This window comes from Arachis stenosperma, chromosome 3 (assembly GCF_014773155.1).
Source record: "Arachis stenosperma cultivar V10309 chromosome 3, arast.V10309.gnm1.PFL2, whole genome shotgun sequence".
NCBI classification, from domain to species: domain Eukaryota; kingdom Viridiplantae; phylum Streptophyta; class Magnoliopsida; order Fabales; family Fabaceae; genus Arachis; species Arachis stenosperma.
Window position 1 is genome coordinate 86266670 of NC_080379.1, and position 21976 is coordinate 86288645.

Below are 21976 nucleotides of genomic sequence, written 5' to 3' on the forward strand. Positions count from 1 at the left end.
TTTGATATTGGCTCGCACTTCTTCCTTAAACACCTTGTTGTCTTGGACTTCTCTACATAAATTTTCAAGTAGAGCCTCAATCTTTGAGAGCCTATCATCTGTTAGAGATGGTGGGTTGAGATTAGGTGGTTGAGAAGGTTGGTTAGGTGGGTGTTGATAGGATCTTTGTGAGGTGTGTTGATGAGTTACATTGTTGTTGGAATTGAGGTTGTGGCGTCTCTGATCTTGACCTTGGTCTTGTTGATTTCCCCACCCAAAGTTGGGGTGATTTCTTCATCCAGGGTTGTAAGTTTTGGAGTATGGATCATGGATTTGTCTAGGTGAGTTTCCAACATAGTTGGCTTGCTCCCAGTCACTTTCTTCTCGTATATTCACTCCTTCTTAAGCTGGTGATGAAGCGATGGCTGCTGCAACTTGGTTTTCCTCCACCTCCTTAGTAAGATCTGCTAGCTGCTTGGTGATCATCTTATTTTGAGCTAGCAATGCATCCATGTGGTTCAGCTCCATTACTCCTCTAGTGTTACTTCTTTCGGAGGCATAGAAGTAGTCATTCTCAGCAACTGTTTCAATGACATCTATGGCTTCTTCAATGGTTTTCTTCTTGTTTAGAAAGCGTCCTGATGAATGATCTACGGCCTTCTTTAACTCATAGGAAAGACCTTTATAGAAAATGTGAAGTTGAACCCACTCATTGAACATATCTGGTGGGCATCTTCTTGTTAAGTCCTTGAATCTCTCCCATACTTCATAGAGAGTCTCACCATCTTGTTGCCTGAAGTCTGCACCTCAGCTCTCAGCCTGTTGATTCATTGAGGAGGGTAGAATCTTGCCAAAAATTTATCCACCACATCTTCCCAATTAGTTAAGCTCTCCTTTGGGAAGGATTCAAGCCATTTGGATGCCTTGTCCCTGAGTGAAAAAGGGAAATAGAGCAGCCTATAGACATCCGGGTGGACTCCATTAGACTTCACAGTGTCATAAATTCTCAGGAAGGTGGTTATATGTTGATTGGGGTCTTCTTGAGCACTTCCTCCAAATGAACAATTGTTCTGAACAACGGTGATGAGTTTGGGTTTTAGTTCAAAGTTGTTGGCATGTATGGTGGGCTTCTGGATGCTACATCCACAGTTTCCTGGATTAGGATTAATGTAGGAGCCTAGAACTCTCCTTTCTTGCCCAGCACGGTTTGTAGGGCCTTCTCTAGCATGGTTGAGCTTCTTCTTCATAATTGTTTTCCAAATTCCCTTCCATGTTGGGTTCAAAGTACTCTTCCTCTTCCTCAGCACCAACGATTCCTTTCCCTCTTGCTTCCCTCCTTAGTCTCCAGAGGGTCCTTTCAGGTTCTGAATCGAAGGAAGTTGAAGCTCCCTCTCTTCTTCCTGTCATACAACAGACAAAACTCACAGCAAGAGATAAAATGAAAAGATTATTCTTGTTATAGTAATTGTTAGTGTGAGTGATGCAAATTATCAAACAGTTAGTTGGTTAGTGAGCAGAATTGTAATTAACAAAGAACGAAAGAAAATAGAGAGGGTAGAGGGGATGAGGAAGAAACTGAACAAACTGAAGGAAATTGACTGAATCAAATAAACAAATAAAGAAAAAGAAAAATGCTCAATCAAGTGAACTTCCAACTTAATCATTGTTGATTCAAAATCAATCCCCGGCAACAGCGCCATAAACTTGATGCATGAAAACTTGTCTCTCAACAAATTTCCCTTCAGCAAGTATACCGAATTGTCGTCAAGTAAAAACTCACAATAGAATGAGGTCGAATCCCACAAGGATTGATTGGTCAAGCAATTTTAATTGGAAGATTATGCTAGTTGAGCTGAACAGGATGTAGTTGAGAATTGCAGAAAATTAAATGGCAGGAAAGTAAATAACAGAAAATAAAGTGCAGAATCTTAAATGGGGATTAGGGGCAATGAGCATGAAAATAAATGACAGAAAGTAAAGAGAATGGGTAAGATAAGAATTGGGGAAATCATTGGGTTTAGGAGGTGTTGCATTCTCCGGATCAAGTTCATTCTCATCTCTTCCTCAATCAATGCATTCATTGATCTCTTTGGCAATCTTAAGTGATTGGATCCTGATGACAAGTCATCATATACCTATTTTTCTATGCTTTTTCATACAAGAAATTGATGATTTGTGCTTAAATATTGAATGCTTTTGTGCTTAAATGATATATTTTCTTGATCTTTTAATTTTATAAATCTTGTAGGAAATAAGAAGAAAAAGAAGCAAAGAAGCATAAAATAAGCTAAAAAGGAGAAAAAAAGAGCTTTGGGGTACACTTTGAAGTTGGGGTACACTTTAGAGCCTTAGGCCACGCTTTTAAAAGCGTGGCCCATGACCAAATTAAAGGAGGAAGCAACCAGCACGCACACTGCCCTGCTCTTGCCAAGGGCAGGGCAATATCATGAAAACAAAGTGAGGTTGGAGAAAATTTTCGCTAAGTTAAATTTGGGGCGCTCATAGCATGACCATGCCTACTTTAAAGGGCTATAACTTGAGCTACAAACGTCCAATTGATGTGCTTTCAGTTGCGTTGGAAAGCTAACATTCAGAGCTTTCCAACGATATATAGCAATCCATATTTGGCGTACAATTGAGGCATAAGTGAAAGGCATCTTTAAGAGCAAAAAATAAGCGAAAATAAACCAAAATGCTTCCACCAAGGCTCGAAGAGGGAGACACAAGGAAACCAAGGAAATGCTGCTCTCAAGGAGAGCAGACTGCTCTCTTGGAGGGCAGTATCGTGCTCTCTCCCAAAGAAAATGTTAGAAAATTTGAGTGGAGTGCTCTCACCAAGGCTTGAACTTGGGAACTCCTCTTGGAAGCACCATTGCGCTGCCCACAAGGAGGGCAGAGCAACATTCCTTGGGCACAAGGCACGCACCATGACACGGCCCAGGGAAGCATGTCACGCACAATTTGGCACGGTCAAGGGGCTTGGTGCGTACAACACACACGAGCAGGATCCCCACACAAGGCTTCACTGCTCTGCTCTCCACAAGAGCAAAGCAGCCTCCTGGGAGCATCATGGGCCAAAATTCAACCAAAATCTCATTTAAATTCAATTCCTCTCCAAATTGAATCAAGGCCAACTAAACCATTCTTCCTCAAATCCAAAGCAAGCAAAGCCCACATCATCACTCAAAGGCACAAGAACAAGCTAGATTATGAATTTCATTTTGTGAATTTATTTTTAAATTTCAATTTCATTTTATTTTTATTTTGTAAAAAGCCTATATAAAGGGCATCACTCTCATTTCAGAGAGGAGGTTGGCTCTAATAGAAGGCTCCATTAGAAAAAGGCTAGCTCCACTAGGGAGCAATAGGATTTGAGAGCTCTCTCTCTTAGTTTTCATTTCTGTTTTGAATCTTGGATTGAGATTGGAAGGAATTCTATTTTCATTCTCTATCTGCAACCTCTTTTGTTCTTCTTCTGCAAACTTTCAAGTGAATTGTGATTTCAATCAAAGTTTTCTTCATTGCTTTCATCTTTAATTTTCCTGCATCTTGTTTGCTGTTGGATCAAGGAAGGGATTGAGATCTAGACTTGTTTTCTAGTCTCCTCCACCCCTGAGATCTTCAAATTTCCTTTAGCAATTGAAATTGAGCTGCATTTTATTTTCTGTTTCATTCCTCTTCAATTTCCTTTCTGTTTTGATCTTGAGAGCAAGTGAGCTCTTGGCTTCCTTTCTGTTTTTACTACTTCATTGAAATTGTTAGTTTCTCTTTTAAAAATTAAAAATTGATCTAAGTCTTCTTGCTAGTTTCCTCTCCTGCTACGTTTACTTTTTTGCAATTTCCTTTCCTGCATTCTACACTTTCACATTTCTGTTCACGTTGAGCTTGATTTAATTTCCTGCACATTTACATTTTCTGCAATTTAAATTTCTAGTTGCTTAATCTATTGCTTTCTTTAATTTCCAGCACCCAACCCCCTTTACATTTAATGCAATTTACATTTTGTGCAATTTAAGTTTCAGCTATTTTACTTTCTTGCACTTTAAGTTTTATGCAATTTTACTTTCTGCAACTTTAAATTTCCTGTCATTTATAATTCTGTTGGCTACGATTTCACTCAATTTCACTTCAATGTTAGCTTGACTAAACTAATCACCTACTAAAGTTGCTTGATCCATCAATCCCTGTGGGATCGACCTCACTCTAAGTGAGTTATTACTACTTGATGCGACCCGGTACACTTGCCGGTTGGATTTGTGTGTTGGAAATTCGTTTTTCCGCAAAAACACCATTAGATCCCAATTCCTTGGCAATCCAATCTCTCTAAGCTTGAACAATTGCCCAATTCCTTGATTTAATATCTCATGGGAAGAGATGAAGTGTGGTCACTGATTATACCACATGTATTTCCAAATCAAAGTGTTGGGAGGATTACATGTCACTATATCCGCCCAAACCCCAATTTGGTCCAACATGAGAGAGCATTTCTAGCATGATCTCCTCATCCCTTTTCCAAGGCTCAGAGGAGATCCAATTATGGAGAGTTTCTTTCCCAAGATAACAATCCAATTAGATGAAGATCGAAAGCTTTCTAGTAAGATCAAGAGAAAAGAAAGAAGAAGAAGAATGAAAACTATAATTGATCCATCAAATTACAATAGAGCTCCCTAACCCAATGAAAGGGGTTTAGTTGTTCATAGCTCTAGCAATCAAAAATGGCAGAAAAGAAGAATCCATGCTAAAAGTGCAGAAAAGTAAATATACAGAGGTAGTTCTCCCAAGTGCCAAGCTTCTCTATAGTTCAAAACTACTCCTATATATACTACTTTTCTTGATCTTCTAGTGAGTTTTTCAAGTCTTGGATGTGGGCTCTGGATCTTGAGTTGAAGTAGTTCTAATCTTTAGTGGCCCAGCTTGCAGAGAAGTATGAATTAGGCATGGGCGTTAGTGAGATTAACGTTAAGTGACATTGTGGGTTCGAGAACGTTAGTGGCAATCACTTTTTCCAGTAACGTTCCACCCTCAAATACCTCACGTTAACTCCAACGTTAGTGGCACTAACGTGACCACTAACGTTGCCTTCTAAATCTTTGCTAACGTTATTGGGACTCACTTTTCCTAATAACGTTGGCTTATACCCCTTTCGCAAGCATTATTGGGACTCACCTTTACCAATAACGTTGCTATGTGCCTTTTGTCTCTACGTTAGAGTTCACGTTAGTGTAACTAACGTGGCTCTTAACGTGGGTATGCTTCACCTTCGAGAGCGTTAGTGACACTTACCTTTGTCACTAATGCTCCAAATGCCCCGACTCTCCACGTTAGAGCTCACGTTAACTAAGTTAACGTGACTCTTAACATAGTAGAAAATGCCATCTTCCAACGTTAGTGACAAAGGTGAGTGTCACTAACGTTGGCTCATCAATCCTCAACTCCACGTTAACTCTCACGTTAGTGGTCTTAACGTGACCACTAACGTGGGCAATGCTAGTTGATCCAATGTTAGTGACAAAGAGATCTGTCAAGAGATTAGAAGAAGAGGATGGGAAGTTCTTTCCAATCCCATTCAATAAGTCGGAATCTTAACGGTTCAAGAGTTCTATGCAAACGCATGGATCACTAGGAACCATGATCAAAGCATGAACCCAAACCCAAAGAATTGGCTTACAATGGTTCAGGGGAAATGCTTAGATTTCAGTTCGGAGAATGTAAGGTTGGCGTTCAACTTGCCTATGATGCAAGAAGATGCACGCCCCTACACTAGAAGGGTCAACTTTGATCAAAGGTTGGACCAAGTCCTCATGGACATATGTGTGGAAGGAGCTTAATGGAAAAGAGACTCAAAAGGCAAGCCGGTTCAATTGAGAAGACTGGACCTTAAGCATGTGGCTAGAGGATGGTTGGAGTTCATCCAACGCTCCATTATCCCCACTAGCAACCGATCCGAAGTAACTGTGGATCGGGCCATCATGATCCATAGCATCATGATTGGAGAGGAAGTAGAAGTTCATGAAGTCATTTCTCTAGAACTATACAAAGTAGCCAAAAAGCCCTACACCTTGGCAAGGCTAGCTTTTCCTCATCTCATTTTCCATCTATGCAACTTAGCTGGAGTTGTCATAGAAGGAGACATCCTCATTGAAGAGGACAAGCCCATCACTAAGAAGAGGATGGAGCAAACAAGAGAGCCCATTCATGGATCTCAAGAGACGCATGAGAAAACTCATCATCAAGAAATCCCTGAGATGCCTCAAGGGATGCATTTTCCTTCAAACAACTATTGGGAATAACTCAACACTTCTCTAGAAGGATTGAGTCATAACATGAACCAATTAAGGGTGGAACACCAAGAGCACTCCATCATTCTCAATGAGATTAGAGAAGATCAAAGAGCTATGAGGGAGGAGCGACAAAGGCAAGGAATAGACATAGAGGAGCTCAAGAACACCATTGGTCCTTCAAGAAGAAGGCGCCACCCTCACTAAGGTGGACTCATTCCTTAACTTCTTTGTTCTTATCTCTCTGTTTTTCAGTGTTATGCTATATGTTTGTCTATGTTTTGAGTCTTTACTACATAATCATTAGTATTTAGTAACTATGTCTTAAGGCTATGAATTATTCCACGAATCCTTCACCTTTCTTAAATGAAAAATGTTTTTAGTACAAAAGAATAAGTACATGAGTTTCGAATTCATCCTTGAAATTTGTTTAATTATATTGGTGTGGTGATAATACTTTTTGTTTTCTGAATGAATGCTTAAACAGTGCATATTTTTTATCTTGTTGTTTATAAATGTTCAAATTGTTGGCTCTTGAAAGAATGATGAAAAAGAGAAATGTTACTGATGATCTGAAAAATCATAAAATTGATTCTTGAAGCAAGAAAAAGCAGTGAAAAACAAAGCTTGCAAAAAAAAAAAGAAAACTTAAAGAAAGAAAAAGAAAAAGCAAGCAGAAAAAGCCAATAGCCCTTAAAACCAAAAGGTAAGGGTATAAAGGATCCAAGGCTTTGAGTATCAATGGATATGAGGGCCCAAGGAAATAAAATCCAGACCTAAGCGACTAAATCAAGCTGTCCCTAACCATGTGCTTGTGTCATGAAGGTCCAAGTGAAAAGCTTGAGACTGAGTGGTTAAAGTCGTGATCCAAAGCAAAAAGAGTGTGCTTAAGAGCTCTGGACACCTCTAACTGGGGACTTTAGCAAAGCTGAGTCACAATATGAAATGGTTCACCCAGTCATGTGTCTGTGGTATTTATGTATCCGGTGGTAATACTGGAAAACAAAGTGCTTAGGGCCACGGCCAAGACTCATAAAAGTAGCTGTGTTCAAGAATCAACATACTTAACTAGGATAATCAATAACACTATCTGAACTCTGAGCTCCTATGGATGCCAATCATTCTAAACTTTTAAGGATAAAGTGAGATGCCAAAACTGTTCAGAAGCAAAAAGCTACAAGTCCCGCTCATCTAATTAGAACTAATATTCATTGATATTTTGGGATTTATAGTATATTCTCTTCTTTTTATCCTATTTGATTTCAGTTGCTTGGGGACAAGCAATATTAAGTTTGGTGTTGTGATGAGCGGATAATTTATACGCTTTTTGGCATTGTTTTTAGGTAGTTTTTAGTAGGATCTAGCTACTTTTAGGGATGTTTTTATTAGTTTTTATGCAAAATTCACATTTCTGGACTTTACTATGAGTTTGTGTGTTTTTCTGTGATTTCAGGTATTTGCTGGCTGAAATTGAGGGACCTGAGCAAAAATCTGATAGGAGGCTAAAAAAGGACTACAGATGCTGTTGGATTCTGACCTCCCTGCACTCGAAATGGATTTTCTGGAACTACAGAACTTCAAATGGTGCGCTCTCAATTGCGTTGGAAAGTATACATTCAGGGCTCTCCAGAAATATATAATAGTTCATACTTTATTCGAGTTTAAACGATGCAAACTGGCGTTCAACGCCAGTTTCATGCTGCATTCTGGAGTAAAACGCCAGAAACACGTCACAAACCAGAGTTAAACGCCAAAACCATGTTATAACTTGGCGTTTAACCCCAAGAGAAGTCTCTGCATGTGTAAAGCTCAAGCTCAGCCCAAGAACACATCAAAGTGGGCCCTGGAAGTGGATTTCTGCACTAAGACTTATTTCTGTAAACCCTAGTAACTAGTCTAGTATAAATAGGACTTTTTACTATTGTATTTTGATGTTTTGATAGATCTTTGGACGAGCTTTTGGAACATCTTTGATTATTGTTAGTCCTTAGACATTGGGGGCTGGCCTCACGGCCATGCCTACCTTATTTTCACTTATGTATCTTCAATGGTGGAGTTTCTACACACTTAGATTAAGGTGTGGAGCTTTGCTGTTCCTCGAGTATTAATGCAATTACTACTGTTTTCTATTCAATTCATGCTTATTCTCATTCTAAGATATTCATTCGCACTTCAACCTCATGAATGTGATGATCCGTGACACTCATCACTATTCTCACTTATGAACGCGTGCCTGACAAACACTTCCGTTCTACCTGCGAAAGCTAGAGTGTGTATCTCTTGGATTCCTGACCCACGACGTATGGTTGCCTCGCCTGACAACCGAGCCTCCCATTCCGTGAGATCAGAGTCTTCATGGTATAAGCTAGAATCCATTGGCAGTATTCTTGAGATCCGGAAAGTTTAAATCTTGTCTGTGGTATTCTGAGTAGGATCTGGGATGGGATGACTGTGACGAGCTTCAAACTCGCGAGTGTTGGGCGTAGTGACAGACGCAAAAGGATCAATGGATCCTATTCTGACATGATCGAGAACCGACAGATGATTAGCCATGCTGTAACAGCGCATTTGGACCATTTTCACTGAGAGGACGGGAGGTAGCCATTGACAACGGTGAAACCCAACATACAGCTTGCCATGGAAAGGGGTAAGAATGATTGGATGAAAGCAGTAGGAAAGCAGAGATTCAGAAGGAACACAGTATCTTCATGCACTTATCTGAAATTTCCACCAATGAATTACATAAGTATCTCTATCTCTATTTTCTGCTTTATTTATCTTTATATTCAAAAACCATTATAACCATTAGACTCCGCCTGACTGAGATTTACAAGATGACCATAGCTTGCTTCATACCGACAATCTCCGTGGGATCGACCCTTACTCACGTAAGGTTTATTACTTGGATGACCCAGTGCACTTGCTGGTTAGTTGTGCGAAGTTGAGAAAAAGAGTGATATTACAATTGTGCATACCAAGTTGTTGGCGCTATTGAGATCACAATTTCGTGCACCAGTGCGCACCTTGTACGCGTGCGCACCCATCGATGCTTTCCCAATCTTGGTTTCTTCATGCATTCTCCATTTTGTATGCTTTTGTTCTCATTTCTTCCATCCAATACTTGCCCTATGAACCTGAAATCACTCAACAAACATACCAAGGCATCGGATGGAATTAAAGTGAGTTAAAATCACCAATTTAAGGGCCTAAAAAGCATGTTTTTACACTTAAGCACAATTCATGGGAGAATTACAAAACCATGCTATTTTATTGAATAAATGTGGGAAAAGGTGATAAAATCTCCCCAAATTAAGCACAAAATAAACCACGAAATCGGGGTTTATCAAATCTCCCCACACTTAAACTAAGCATGTCCTCATGCTAAAATTAAGAAAGAAGCAAAGGGTATCACATTTATTCAATGCAAACTAACTAAATGCAACCTATCTACATGCAATCTATCTATATGAATGCATCCACTTGGTCAAAACAAGTCAATTTCCAAGAATACCTATATGAGTACAAGCGCTAAAGTAATAGCAATCAAAGCAAACCCACAATTGAATTGAATCATTGAAAGATTTTACAAACTTGCAAGAAAAGATGATCATGGGTGGAGACATGTAATTGAGCGATCGAACCCTCACCAGATGTGTATCCGCTCTAGGCACTCAAGTGTATAGGGTTGATTCACTCCAAAAACTTGGTGCACGAAATTGCAATCACACTTGCAATTCTGCACAACTAACCAGCAAGTGCACTAGGTCGTTCAAGTAATACCTTACGTGAGTAAGGGTCGATCCCACAGAGATTGTCGGCTTGAAGCAAGCTATGGTTACCTTGTAACTCTTAGTCAGGAGATTAATAATGAAAAGGATTTTTGTTTGCAATATAATAAAAGAGCATGAAATAAAAGGTACTTCTGGTTCAATAGTGGAGAATAGGTTGAAGTTTTGGAGATGCTCTGTCATCTGAATCTCCGCTTTCCTACTATCTTCTTCTTCACGCACACGAGGCTCCTTCCATGGCAAGATGTGTGTAGGGTGTCACAGTTGTCAATGGCTACTTCCCATCCTCTCAGTGAAAATGGTCCATGTGTGCTGTCACTGCACGGCTAATCATTTGTCGGTTCTCGATCATGTTGGAATAGAATCCAGTGATCTTTTTGCATCTATCACTACGCCCAACACTCGCGAGTTTGAAGCTCGTCATAGTCATCCCTTCCTAGATCCTACTCGAAATACCACAGACAAGGTTTAGACTTTCCGGATCCCAGGAATGGCCGCCAATAATCCTAGCTTATACCATGAAGACTCTGGATGCACGAATTCGAACACTCTGTTGTTAGGAGAGGTACTCAAAGTCGTGAACCAGGAACCCAAGAGATACACATTCAATCTAAGATAGAACGGAGGTGGTTGTCAGGCACGCGTTCATAAGTTGAGAATGGTGATGAGTGTCACGGATCATCACATTCATCATGTTTAAGTGCGAATGAATATCTTAGAATGGAGACAAACGTGATTGAATAGAAAACAGTGGTAATTGCATTAATCCATCGAGACACAGCAGAGCTCCTCACCCCCAACAATGGAGTTTAGAGACTCATGCTGTAGAGATACAATGTAAAACGTGAAAATGTCATGAGGTACAAAATAGATCTCTAAAAGTTGTTTTTATACTAAACTAGCTACTAGGGTTTACAGAAATAGGTAAATGATGCAGAAATCTACCTCCGGGCCCACTTGGTGTGTGCTTGCGCTGAGCATTGAGCTTTACAAGTGTAGAGGTCTTCCTTGGAGTTAAACACCAGCTTTCGTGCCAGTTTGGGGGTTTAACTCCAACTTTTATGATAGTTCTGGCATTTTGACGCCAAAAAGGGCAGAGAGCTGGCATTTTGACGCCAATTTACATCATCAAAACTCACTCAAGGTATAAACTATCATATATTTCTGGAAAGCCCTGGATGTCTACTTTCCAAAGCAATTGAGAGCGTGCTATTTGGAGTTCTGTAGCTCCATAAAATCTACTCTGAGTGCAGGGAGGTCAGAATCCAACAACATCTACAGTCCTTTGTCAGCCTTTGAATCAGATTTTTGCTCAGGTCCCTCAATTTCAGCCAGAAAATACCTGAAATCACAGAAAAACACACAAACTCATTGTAAAGTCCAGAAATGTGAATTTTTCTTAAAAACTAATAAAAATATACTAAAAACTAACTAAATCATACTGAAAACTATATAAAAATAATGCCAAAAAGCGTATAAATTATCCGCTCATCACAACACCAAACTTAGATTGTTGCTTGTCCCCAAGCATCTGAAAACAAAATAGGATAAAAAGAAGAGAATATACAATGAATCCCACAGTATCAATAAAACTTAGTTCTAATTAGATGAGCAGGGCTTGTAGCTTTTTGCTTCTGAACAGTTTTGGCATCTCACTTTATCCTTTGAAATTTAGAATGATTGGCATCTATAAGAACTCAGAAATTTAGATAGTGTTATTGATTCTCCTAGTTAAGTATGTTGATTCTTGAACACAGCTACTTTATGAGCCTTGGACGTGGCCCTAAGCACTTTGTTTTCCAGTATTACCACCGGATACATAAATGCCACAGACACATAACTGGGTGAACCTTTTCAAATTGTGACTCAGCTTTGCTAAAGTCCCTAGTTAGAGGTGTTCAGAGTTCTTAAGCACACTCTTTTGCTTTGGATCACGACTTTAACCACTCAGTCTCAAGCTTTTCACTTGGACCTGCATGCAACAAGCACATGGTTAGGGACAGCTTGATTTAGCCACTTAGGCCTGGATTTTATTTCCTTGGGCCCTCCTATCCATTAATGCTCAAAGCCTTGGATCCTTTTTTACCCTTGCCTTTTGGTTTAAAGGGCTATTGGTTTTTTCTTTTTCTTTTCTCTCTCTTTTTTTTGCCATTTTTTTTTGCTGCTTTTTCTTGCTTCAAGAATCAATTTCATGATTTTTCAGATTATCAATAACATTTCTCTTTGTTCATCGTTCTTTCAAGAGCCAACAACTTTAACATTCATAAACAACAAGATAAAAAATATGCACTGTTCAAGCATTCATTCAGAAAACAAAAAGTATTGCCACCACATCAAAATAATTAAACTAGTTTCAAGATAAAATTTGAAATCCAAGTACCTCTTGTTCTTTTGTAATTAAGCACATTTTTCATTTAAGAGAGGTGAAGGATTCATGGAGTTATTCATAGCTTTAAGACATAGACATTAGACACTAATGATTATGTACTGAAGACACAAACATAGATAGAGCATACAGCATAAAGCTGAAAAATAGAAAATTAAATAGACAAGGAGATTAAGGAATGAGTCCACCTTAGTGAGGGTGCTGTCTTCCTCCTCTTGAAGAAGCAGTGGTGCTCTTGAGCTCCTCTATGTCTCTTCCTTGCCTTTGTTGCTCCTCCCTCATAGCTCTTTGATCTTCTCTAATCTCATGGAGAATAATGGAGTGCTCTTGGTGTTCCACCTTTAATTGGTCCATGTTGTAACTCAAGCTTTCCAAAGAAATGTTGAGTTGCTCCCAATAATTGTGTGGAGGAAAATGTATCCCTTGAGGCATCTTAGGGGTTTCTTGATGAGGGAATTCCTTATGCTCTTGTTTTACAGTCAAATGCTCTATTACTGAGTTATGGACCTTTGAGATGAATCTCTCCATCTCCCATGACTCGGAGGTGGAAGCAATTTCCTTCCCTTTCCTCTTTCTAGTGGTTTCCCTGGCCTTAGGTGCCATAAATGATTATGGAAAAATAAAAAGCAATGGTTTTACCACAACAAACTTAAAATGTTTGCTCGTCCTCGAGCAAAAGAAGAAAGAAAGAAGGGGAAGACAAAAAAAATGGAGGAGATGGAGGGAGAAGTGAATTGAGCCAAGATGAGGGAAAGGTGTGTATGATGTGTGAAGATGAAGGAGTGGAGAGGGGTATTTCAGGGAAGAGTTAAGGAAGTGATTGGTGAAGGATATTTGGTAAAGAGTGGTGTAGAAAGGTGTGAAGAGGAGAGAGAGTGAGTTGAGGTTGGTGGGGATCCTGTGTGGTCCACAGATCCTGAGGGGTCAAGGAATTCTTCATCCCTGCTCCAATTGGGCATTCACAACGCCTTAGAGTGCAATTCTAGCGTTTAAACGCCAGTCTGCTGCCCTGTTCTGGCGTTTAAACGCCAGCTTTCCTTCTTGTTCTGGAGTCTAAACGCCAGTTTGTTGCCCTATTTCGGCATTTAAACGCCAATCTGGTGCCCTATTCTGGCGTTTAAATGCCCATAAAGGTGCCAGATTGGGCGTTTAAACGCCCATTTTGCTACCCTTACTGGCGTTTAAACGCCAAGAAGTCATTCCTCCAAGGTGTGCTGTTTTCAATGCTGTTTTTGATTTTTTTTCTTTATTTTTGTAATGGTCTTTGTGACTTCTCATGATCATCAACCTAAAAGAAAACAAAATAATATAGATAAAATTAAAATAAAATTGGGTTGCCTCCCAATAAGTGCTTATTTATTGTCTTTAGCTGGACCTCACTGAATGTTATTCTAGTATCAGTTTTGAGCACTCTTGCTCAATATTGCTTTCAAGATAGTGTTTGACTCTTTGTCCATTAATAATGAATCTTTTATCAGAGTCAGTATCTTGAAGCTCCACATATCCATATGGTGACACACTTGTAATCACATATGGTCCCCTCTACCGGGATTTTAATTTTCCAGGGAATAATTTGAGTCTAGACTTCAATAGCAAAGACCTTTTGTCCTGGTTCAAAGACTCTGGATGACAATTTCTTGTCATGCCATCTTTTTGCTTTCTCCTTGTAAATTTTTGCATTTTCGAAAGCATTGAGCCTGAACTCCTCTAGCTCATTCAACTGGAGCAGTCTTTTCTCTCCAGCTAATGTAGCATCAAGGTTTAGGAATCTGGTTGCCCAGTAGGCTTTGTGTTCCAGTTCCACGGGCAGATGACAGGCTTTGCCATGCACAAGTTGGTATGGAGAAGTTCCTATAGGAGTCTTGAATGCTGTTCTGTATGCCCACAGAGCATCATCGAAGCTTTTTGCCCAATCCTTTCTACGGGCCATTGATGCAATTACATATTTGTTATATTAGCTAGTTAGTTTAGTTGGTTTTAGCTTAATTTCACTCATTTTCTCTAAATAAACAAGTCCTTTTATGAGTTTTGTCTTCATGCATGAGAATACCAAGGAACAGGTTGATTCTAGCCAAATTCATGCAAATGATTTAAGGAATACATACATGAATGAGTATGAATGAATCTCATGAAATTTATTGCATGAATTGGTAAGACTTTGAAGCTATTTCCCTTGTTGATGATAGGTGATGAAACAAGAAAGCATGGAAGCAAGAATGATGCAAGCTGGGCAAGAAGAAGAGAAGTTATTGGCGTTGCCAACTTGGAGAAAGGGTGCGTGTTTGAAGGCAACGCCAGGCAGCCCTGGAGAAGCACAAGTTGGCGTTGCCAACTTGGAGAAAGGGTGCGTGTTTGAAGGCAACGCCAGGCAGCCCTGGAGAAGCACAAGTTGGCGTTGCCAACTTGGAGAAAGGGTGCGTGTTTGAAGGCAACGCCAGGCAGCCCTGGAGAAGCACATTTGGGCGTTGCCAACTTGGAGAAAGGGTGAGTTGTTGAAGGCAACGCCAAGGCAAGCAAAGAGCTGAGCCAAGGAGAGCTCGAGGGCGTTGCCAACGTGGGAATGAAGAAGCGTTATTCAAGGCAACGCACACAAGCAAACTTGGCCCAAGAGGAGGAGAAGCTGGCGTTGCCAACGCCAAGAACCATAGGCGTTATTCAAGGCAATGCCAAGCAATCTTGGGGAGCTAGTTTAGAGCCTCGAGCACGTTGCCAGCCTAGAGATGAGGGGCGTGTTTGAGGACAACGCAGGCAAACAACGCTGAATGGAAAACTTGGCCCAGGAAAAGGAGATGCACGTTGCCAACGCCAAGTTATGAAGGCGTGTTCCTTGGCAACGTAGCAAGCAATTTTGGCACCAAAGGGGAGCTCGAGCACGTTGTTGAGCTAGGAACCATGGGCGTGTTCCTTGGCAACGCATGCAAGCTAGGAGTATGGGCACACGAGAGCGTTGCTAACTTGGAAATGAATTGGCGTGTTCTTCAATAACGCCAGGGACAAGATCTTGGGCTAGCAAATAGAAGCACGTTGCCAACGCCACTTGCATTGGCGTGTTCTAAGGCAACGCCAGGAAGGAATGCTTGGCTAGGCACCAAGTCTTAGATTCCAACCACGTTGCCAACGCCAAGAAGCATAGGCGTGTTCAAGGACAACGCCAAGCAACAAGCATAGAGCCTTGAGGAAGGCTCGAGCACGTTGCCAACGCCAGCTTCCAAAGGCGTGTTTGAGGGCAACGCAGCAAGCAAAATTTGGCAAGGAAGCTCACATGAAGAAGCACTCGAGCACGTTGCCAACGCCAGCCTCCAAAGGCGTTATCTAAGGCAACGTGACAAGCAAAATTGAAGGCTAGAGATGAGCCTTGGAAGGAGCACGGGCACGTTGCCAACGTGCTAGCAAGGAGGCGTGCTTGGTGACAACGCCAGCCTCATGTCTCTGCCTTGGGAGGCTAGGCACGTTGCCAACTTGGGAGAATAGGTGCGTTTTTGGCAATAACTTGGCAGCTTGACCTTACCTTCTTTGAGGAAGCATAACTTGAGCTAGGAAAGTCCAAATGAGGTGATTCCAGTGGCATTGGAAAATAGACATCAAGAGCTTTCCAATGATTTATAATAGTCCATATTGAAGCAGAGGGTTGACACTCAAATTCTGGGCTACATTTAGCATGAAAGTAGAGCCAAGAAGAGGAAAAGCAAGTTGTTACCAACAACTTGGGCTAGCAACGCCCAAGTCTGAAAGCTCACTCCAGGAAAACACCATGCACGTTGCCAACGTGCATTAAGCCTAGAGTTATTGCCAATAACGCCCCTCAATGGGCCAGAATTGTTGTCAACTTGCTCTGCTTCCTCTATTCCTCACAAAGGCCAGCAACTTCTTCAATTGAACCAGAAATTCAACAAAGAGAAAGCCCACATTGCTAGCCCAATTGAAGATCTTTGAAGGAGTTTTAGGACTAATATAAATAGAGATTGAGTTTGTACTTGGAGAGGACTTTTTGACACTTAGAATTTTATACTTTTAGCATTTTTACTTGGAGAACTCTTTTTAGCACTTCCGGGAGGATACCCGGGGAGCTAATTTGGTTTTTCTTGGAACTTTTCTTCTTCAGTTTTAAGCTTTAAGCATTTCCTTATTCTTCTTCTTCTTTTCTTCACACTTGGTTTAGTTTTTGTTGATGGCAATTGTTGTTAAAATTGGAGCTATGACTCACTAAACCCCACTTTCATTAGGGGGAAGAGCTCTGCTTGTTGAATGCATTGATGAACTCCTCTTTTCCTCCTCAATTCTAGTGGTTAATCCAAAGAGGAAACTCTTGTTCTTCAAAGATTCAACCACCATCGAGAGAGGGGTTAATCTATGTGAATTGTGTGGTGAATTTGAGGAATGAGCCACATAATTCAGTTTAGAGTTCATCCTTTCATGATTTCCTTAATCAATACACCTTGGTTGGTATGTGAGATGTAACTTTCCTTGGTTGAGATTATGGGAATTGTGTGGCTGGATTAGAATTGAGCTTCATCTCTTCTCATGAACAACTAGATCACGAGAGTGGCAATTGGTTATGTTGAGAGAAATTGAATCACCAAGAGATTGGGATTCAATTAACCACTTGCCATGGATCTATACCCATGATTGAGAAGGATTTAACTAACATCAATTCATGAAAACCTGCATCTCTGATCCCTAATGATCCTCTCTATCATTACTTCTTATTTCTTTTGCTTCTAGTTGTTTGATTACCCATAACCCAATTCCCTTTTACATTCTGTCAATTTATTATTCTTGTCATCTACATTTTGTTCCTTTAATTCTTGCTATTTACTCTTATGTTCTTTAAATTTCTGCACCCTTTAATTCCTTGCCATTTATCTTTGATGTCATTTAAGTTTCTTGCAATTTAAGTTTCAGTTATTTACTTTCATTTTATTTCTATATTCCTGTTCTTAAACTCCTTGCCATTTAAATTCCTGCAATTATGTTCAAAAGTCACATTGCTCATAAAATCAAAATTATGTTCGCTTGACTAAATTTACCATTTAACTAAAGTTGCTTAATCTACCAATCCTCGTGGGATCGACCTCACTCCTAGTGAGTCTTATTACTTGATACGATCCGGTATACTTGCCGGTTGTACGTGAAATCTAAATTTTTACGTATCAAGTTTTTGGCGCCGTTGCCGGGGATTGGAAAAGATTGACAATGATTAAGTGAAAGGTGGTTTAGATTAAGCAATTTTTTTTAGTGTTTTTTTTTGTTAAGCCCACTAACTGTTTGATACTTTGTTTCACTAACTCCAATTCCACTCTAGTTCTAGAGTATTTCACTTGTGATTTTGGTTTTGTTTGTGTATGTCAGGAGCTAATAGACTTAATACTGAGGACGAGAGAACCCTCCGAAGGAGAAGAAGAGCAGAAAGAGGAAAGGGAATAGTTGGTGAAGAGGAGTCAGAGGGAGAAGATCAAGTCATGGAGGATGAGATGCACAATCCTCCTGGAGGGGTCAACAACAATGATGGACCACCTAGAAGGGTGCTATCCTCTTATACCATCCCTGATCTAAGACATTGTGGAAGCAGTATTGCCACTCCAAGTGTTCAGGCCAATAACTTTGAGTTAAAACCCCAACTCATCACTTTGGTACAAAACAATTGCTCCTATGGAGGGGGACCTCTTGAAGACCCAAATCAACATTTGTCTATTTTTCTGAGGATATGCAACACAGTGAAGACAAATGGAGTGCATCCAGATGTCTACAAACTGCTGCTATTCCCATTCTCTTTGAGGGACAAGGCCACTCAATGGCTAGAGTCATTCCCCAAGGAAAGCCTCGACAATTGGAATGATCTGATGGGCAGATTTCTAGCAAAGTTCTACCCACCTCAAAGAATCATCAAGTTGAAGACAGAAGTTCAAACTTTCAGGCAAATGGAAGGGGAGTCATTGTATGAAGCCTGGGAAAGATATAAGGCACTAATGAGAAGATGTCCACCTGATATGTTTAGTGACTGGGTCAAACTCCAAAACTTCTATGAAGGTTTAAGCTTAGAAGCAAGGAAGGGGCTAGACTACTCATCAGGAGGATCACTCAACATGATGAAAACTGCTGAGGAGGCTCAAGACCTCATTGAGATTGTGGCAAACAATCAATATTATTACTCATCAGAGAGGCAACATAACCCGGCCCCAAAGAAAGGCGTAATGGAGCTTGAAGGTGTTGACGCTATCTTGGCACAAAATAAGTTAATGCACCAACAAATCCAACAACAAACGGAAATGATAACAAAGAGAATGGATGGTTTCCAGCTAGCATCAATGAACACAACAAATCAACCATCACTTGAATGGAGCCAAGGTGAAGGGACCACTGTTGAACAGCCACAAGAACAAGTTCAATACATGCAAAATACTTCAAATTCTCAGGACGAATTTCATGGTGATACATACAACTCCTCTTGGAAAAATCATCCCAATCTAAGGTGGGGTGAAAACCATTGGCAAAAGAACAATAGCCACAACCACACCCGTAACACAAACAACCAAAATCACCATGCCACCAACACTAACCAATATAGAAAAACACAAAACACATATCAACCACCTCATAATAACTCACAAACTCACCAAAGCAACTTTCCTGCACCAACATCCAACGCACAGAATTACCACACTAATCCACCCAACAACTTTCAACAACAATCAACCCCCATCATATCCCCAACTGACCATCATGAGACTAGAATTTCAAGTCTTGAAGCAACCTTGCAAGCACTTGCTCAAACCACTCAAGCCTTAGCTAAGGGACAAAAGGAACATGAGGTCACCATGAAGAATATTGAGAGACAAGTGGGACAATTAGCCAAACAAGCCGAGCGCCCAACCAATGTTCTCCCAAGTGATACAATACCCAACCCAAGAGAAGAATGTAAAGCTCTGCAGTTAAGGAGTGGCAAGGTAGTTGGTGAAAGTTCGAACAAAGAAGCAACAAAACCCAAAGAGCGAGACACAGTGGAGATACAAGTGGAAAGGCAAGATGAAGAGAAGGATCCAACATCTAACAAAGGCAAAGAGGTTGTCAAGCCACAAGGCAAACCACCCACTCAAGGAAGCAACCATGATAGCAAGGAGAGTGTGAAACCACAACAAGAAAACAAAAATGAAGGAGTAAAAGCCTATGTACCCAAGCTTCCATACCCAACTAGGATACATAAAGGAGCAAAGGACCAACAATTCCCAAGGTTCTTAGAAATCTTCAAGAAACTTGAAATCAACATCCCATTGGCAGAAGCTCTGGAACAGATGCCATTATATGCAAAGTTTCTTAAGGAATTGATCACCAAGAAGAGAAGTTGGCAAGAAAAAGAAACGGTGATTCTCACTCAAGAGTGCAGTGCCATCATTCAAAAGGGACTACCCCCAAAACTCAAAGATCCTGGCAGCTTCCTCATACCCTGCACGATTGGGAGCATGGCCATTGACAAATCACTTTGTGACTTGGGAGCAAGCATTAACCTAATGCCCCTTACAATGATGAAGAAAATGATGATTGAATAGCTTAAACCCACAAGGATGTCACTCCAACTTGCTGACAGATCCATCAAAATACCAAATGGAGTAGTTGAGAACCTCTTGGTGAAGGTGGGAAACTTCATATTCCCAGCCGATTTTGTGGTCCTAGACATGGATGAAGAGGGAAACAATTCAGTTATTCTTGGTAGACCCTTCTTGGCTACAGCTAGAACAATTATTGATGTGGAAAAGGGGGAAATGATTTTTAGAGTGCATGATGAGCAAATGACCATAAATGTCTTCAAAGCAATGCAACACCCTGTTGAGAAAGAAAATTGCATGAGGATTGATGTAGTAGATTCTTTGGTTGAAGAAGTACTTGACACAAACCATCAAGTGAAACAAGAGGAAGTCCATAACATCAAGGGACAAGAAGAGAACAAATTGGAAGCATCAGAGGAACCAAGTGAAGCTACGAAAGAAGAGGCACCACAACAAGAGTTGAAACCACTACCCCCTCATCTTAAATATGCATTCCTTGGTGAAAAGGACAGCTTCCCAGTGATCATAAATTCTACATTGAATGCAGAGGAAGAAGAAAAGCTCCTTGTAGTTTTGAAAGCGCACAAAGAGGCGTTGGGATGGACCATTGATGAATTGAAAGGCATAAGCCCTACCGTATGCATGCACAAGATACTTTTAGAGGAGAATTCCAAACCAGTGGTACAACCCCAAAGAAGATTGAATCCCACAATAAAGGAGGTTGTTCAAAAGGAAGTCCTGAAGTTGTGTAAAGCTGGGATCATCTACCCTATATCTGACAGCCCGTGGGTCAGTCCAGTGCAAGTAGTACCTAAGAAAGGGGGGATGACCGTCATTGTTAATGAGAAGAATGAGCTTATTCCAACACGAACAGTGACAAGGTGGAGAATGTGCATAGACTATAGGAGGCTGAATGATGCCACACGAAAAGATCACTTTCCTCTCCCTTTCATTGACCAGATGCTTGAAAGGTTGGCTGGCCATGCCTATTACTGTTTTCTTGATGGATATTCTGGGTATAACCAGATAGTAGTTGACCCCATGGATCAAGAGAAGACTTCCTTTACTTGTCCCTTTGGAGTCTTTGCATACAGGAGAATGCCATTTGGACTGTGTAATGCCCCAGCTACCTTTCAAAGGTGCATGCTATCAATCTTCTCAGACATGGTAGAAAAATTTATTGAAGTATTTATGGATGATTTCTCTGTTTTTGGTGATTCTTTCAACACTTGCTTACACCATCTTACCTTAGTCTTGAAAAGGTGCCAAGAAACCAATTTAGTTTTGAATTGGGAGAAATGCCATTTCATGGTACCCGAAGGCATCGTTCTTGGTCATAAAATTTCAAGAAAGGGTATAGAAGTTGACAAGGCAAAAGTAGAAATTATAGAAAAACTTCCTTTGCCAACTAGTGTGAAAGCCGTTAGAAGTTTCTTAGGACATGCTGGATTCTACAGGAGATTCATCAAAGATTTTTCCAAAATAGCAAAGCCACTAAGCAATTTTCTGGTGGTAGACAATCCTTTTATCTTTGATGATGAATGCAAACATGCTTTTGAAACTCTAAAGGCTAAGCTCACCACAGCACCAATCATCACACCCCCAAGTTGGGGACTACCTTTTGAACTCATGTGTGATGCAAGTAACCTTGCAATTGGTGCTGTGTTGGGGCAGAGGAAGGAAAAGAAGCTTCATGTTATCTACTATGCAAGTAAGGTATTGAATGAAGCTCAAAAAAACTACACCACAACAGAGAAAGAGCTACTAGCTGTGGTATATGCTTTTGATAAGTTTAGACAATATTTGATTGGATCTAAAGTCTTAGTGTATACTAACCATGCTGCCCTTAAGTATTTTATGTCAAAACAGGATGCCAAACCAAGGCTAATCAGATGGGTGCTACTCCTACAAGAGTTTGACATTGAGATAAAAGATAGAAAGGGCAATGAAAATCAAGTTGCTGATCACTTATCAAGGGTACCACAAGATGCATGCCAAGACAAC

The 21976-nt window shown here is 40.5% G+C and overlaps 1 non-coding gene across 1 annotated transcript; it reads left to right on the forward strand.

Annotated features, from left to right (window-relative positions):
- The first annotated feature begins 694 nt into the window (after window positions 1–694).
- On the forward strand, window positions 695–800 carry LOC130971187 (small nucleolar RNA R71). The gene has a single exon (XR_009082421.1). It is a non-coding gene; the product is annotated as a small nucleolar RNA R71 (small nucleolar RNA).
- Window positions 801–21976: the final 21176 nt, after the last annotated feature.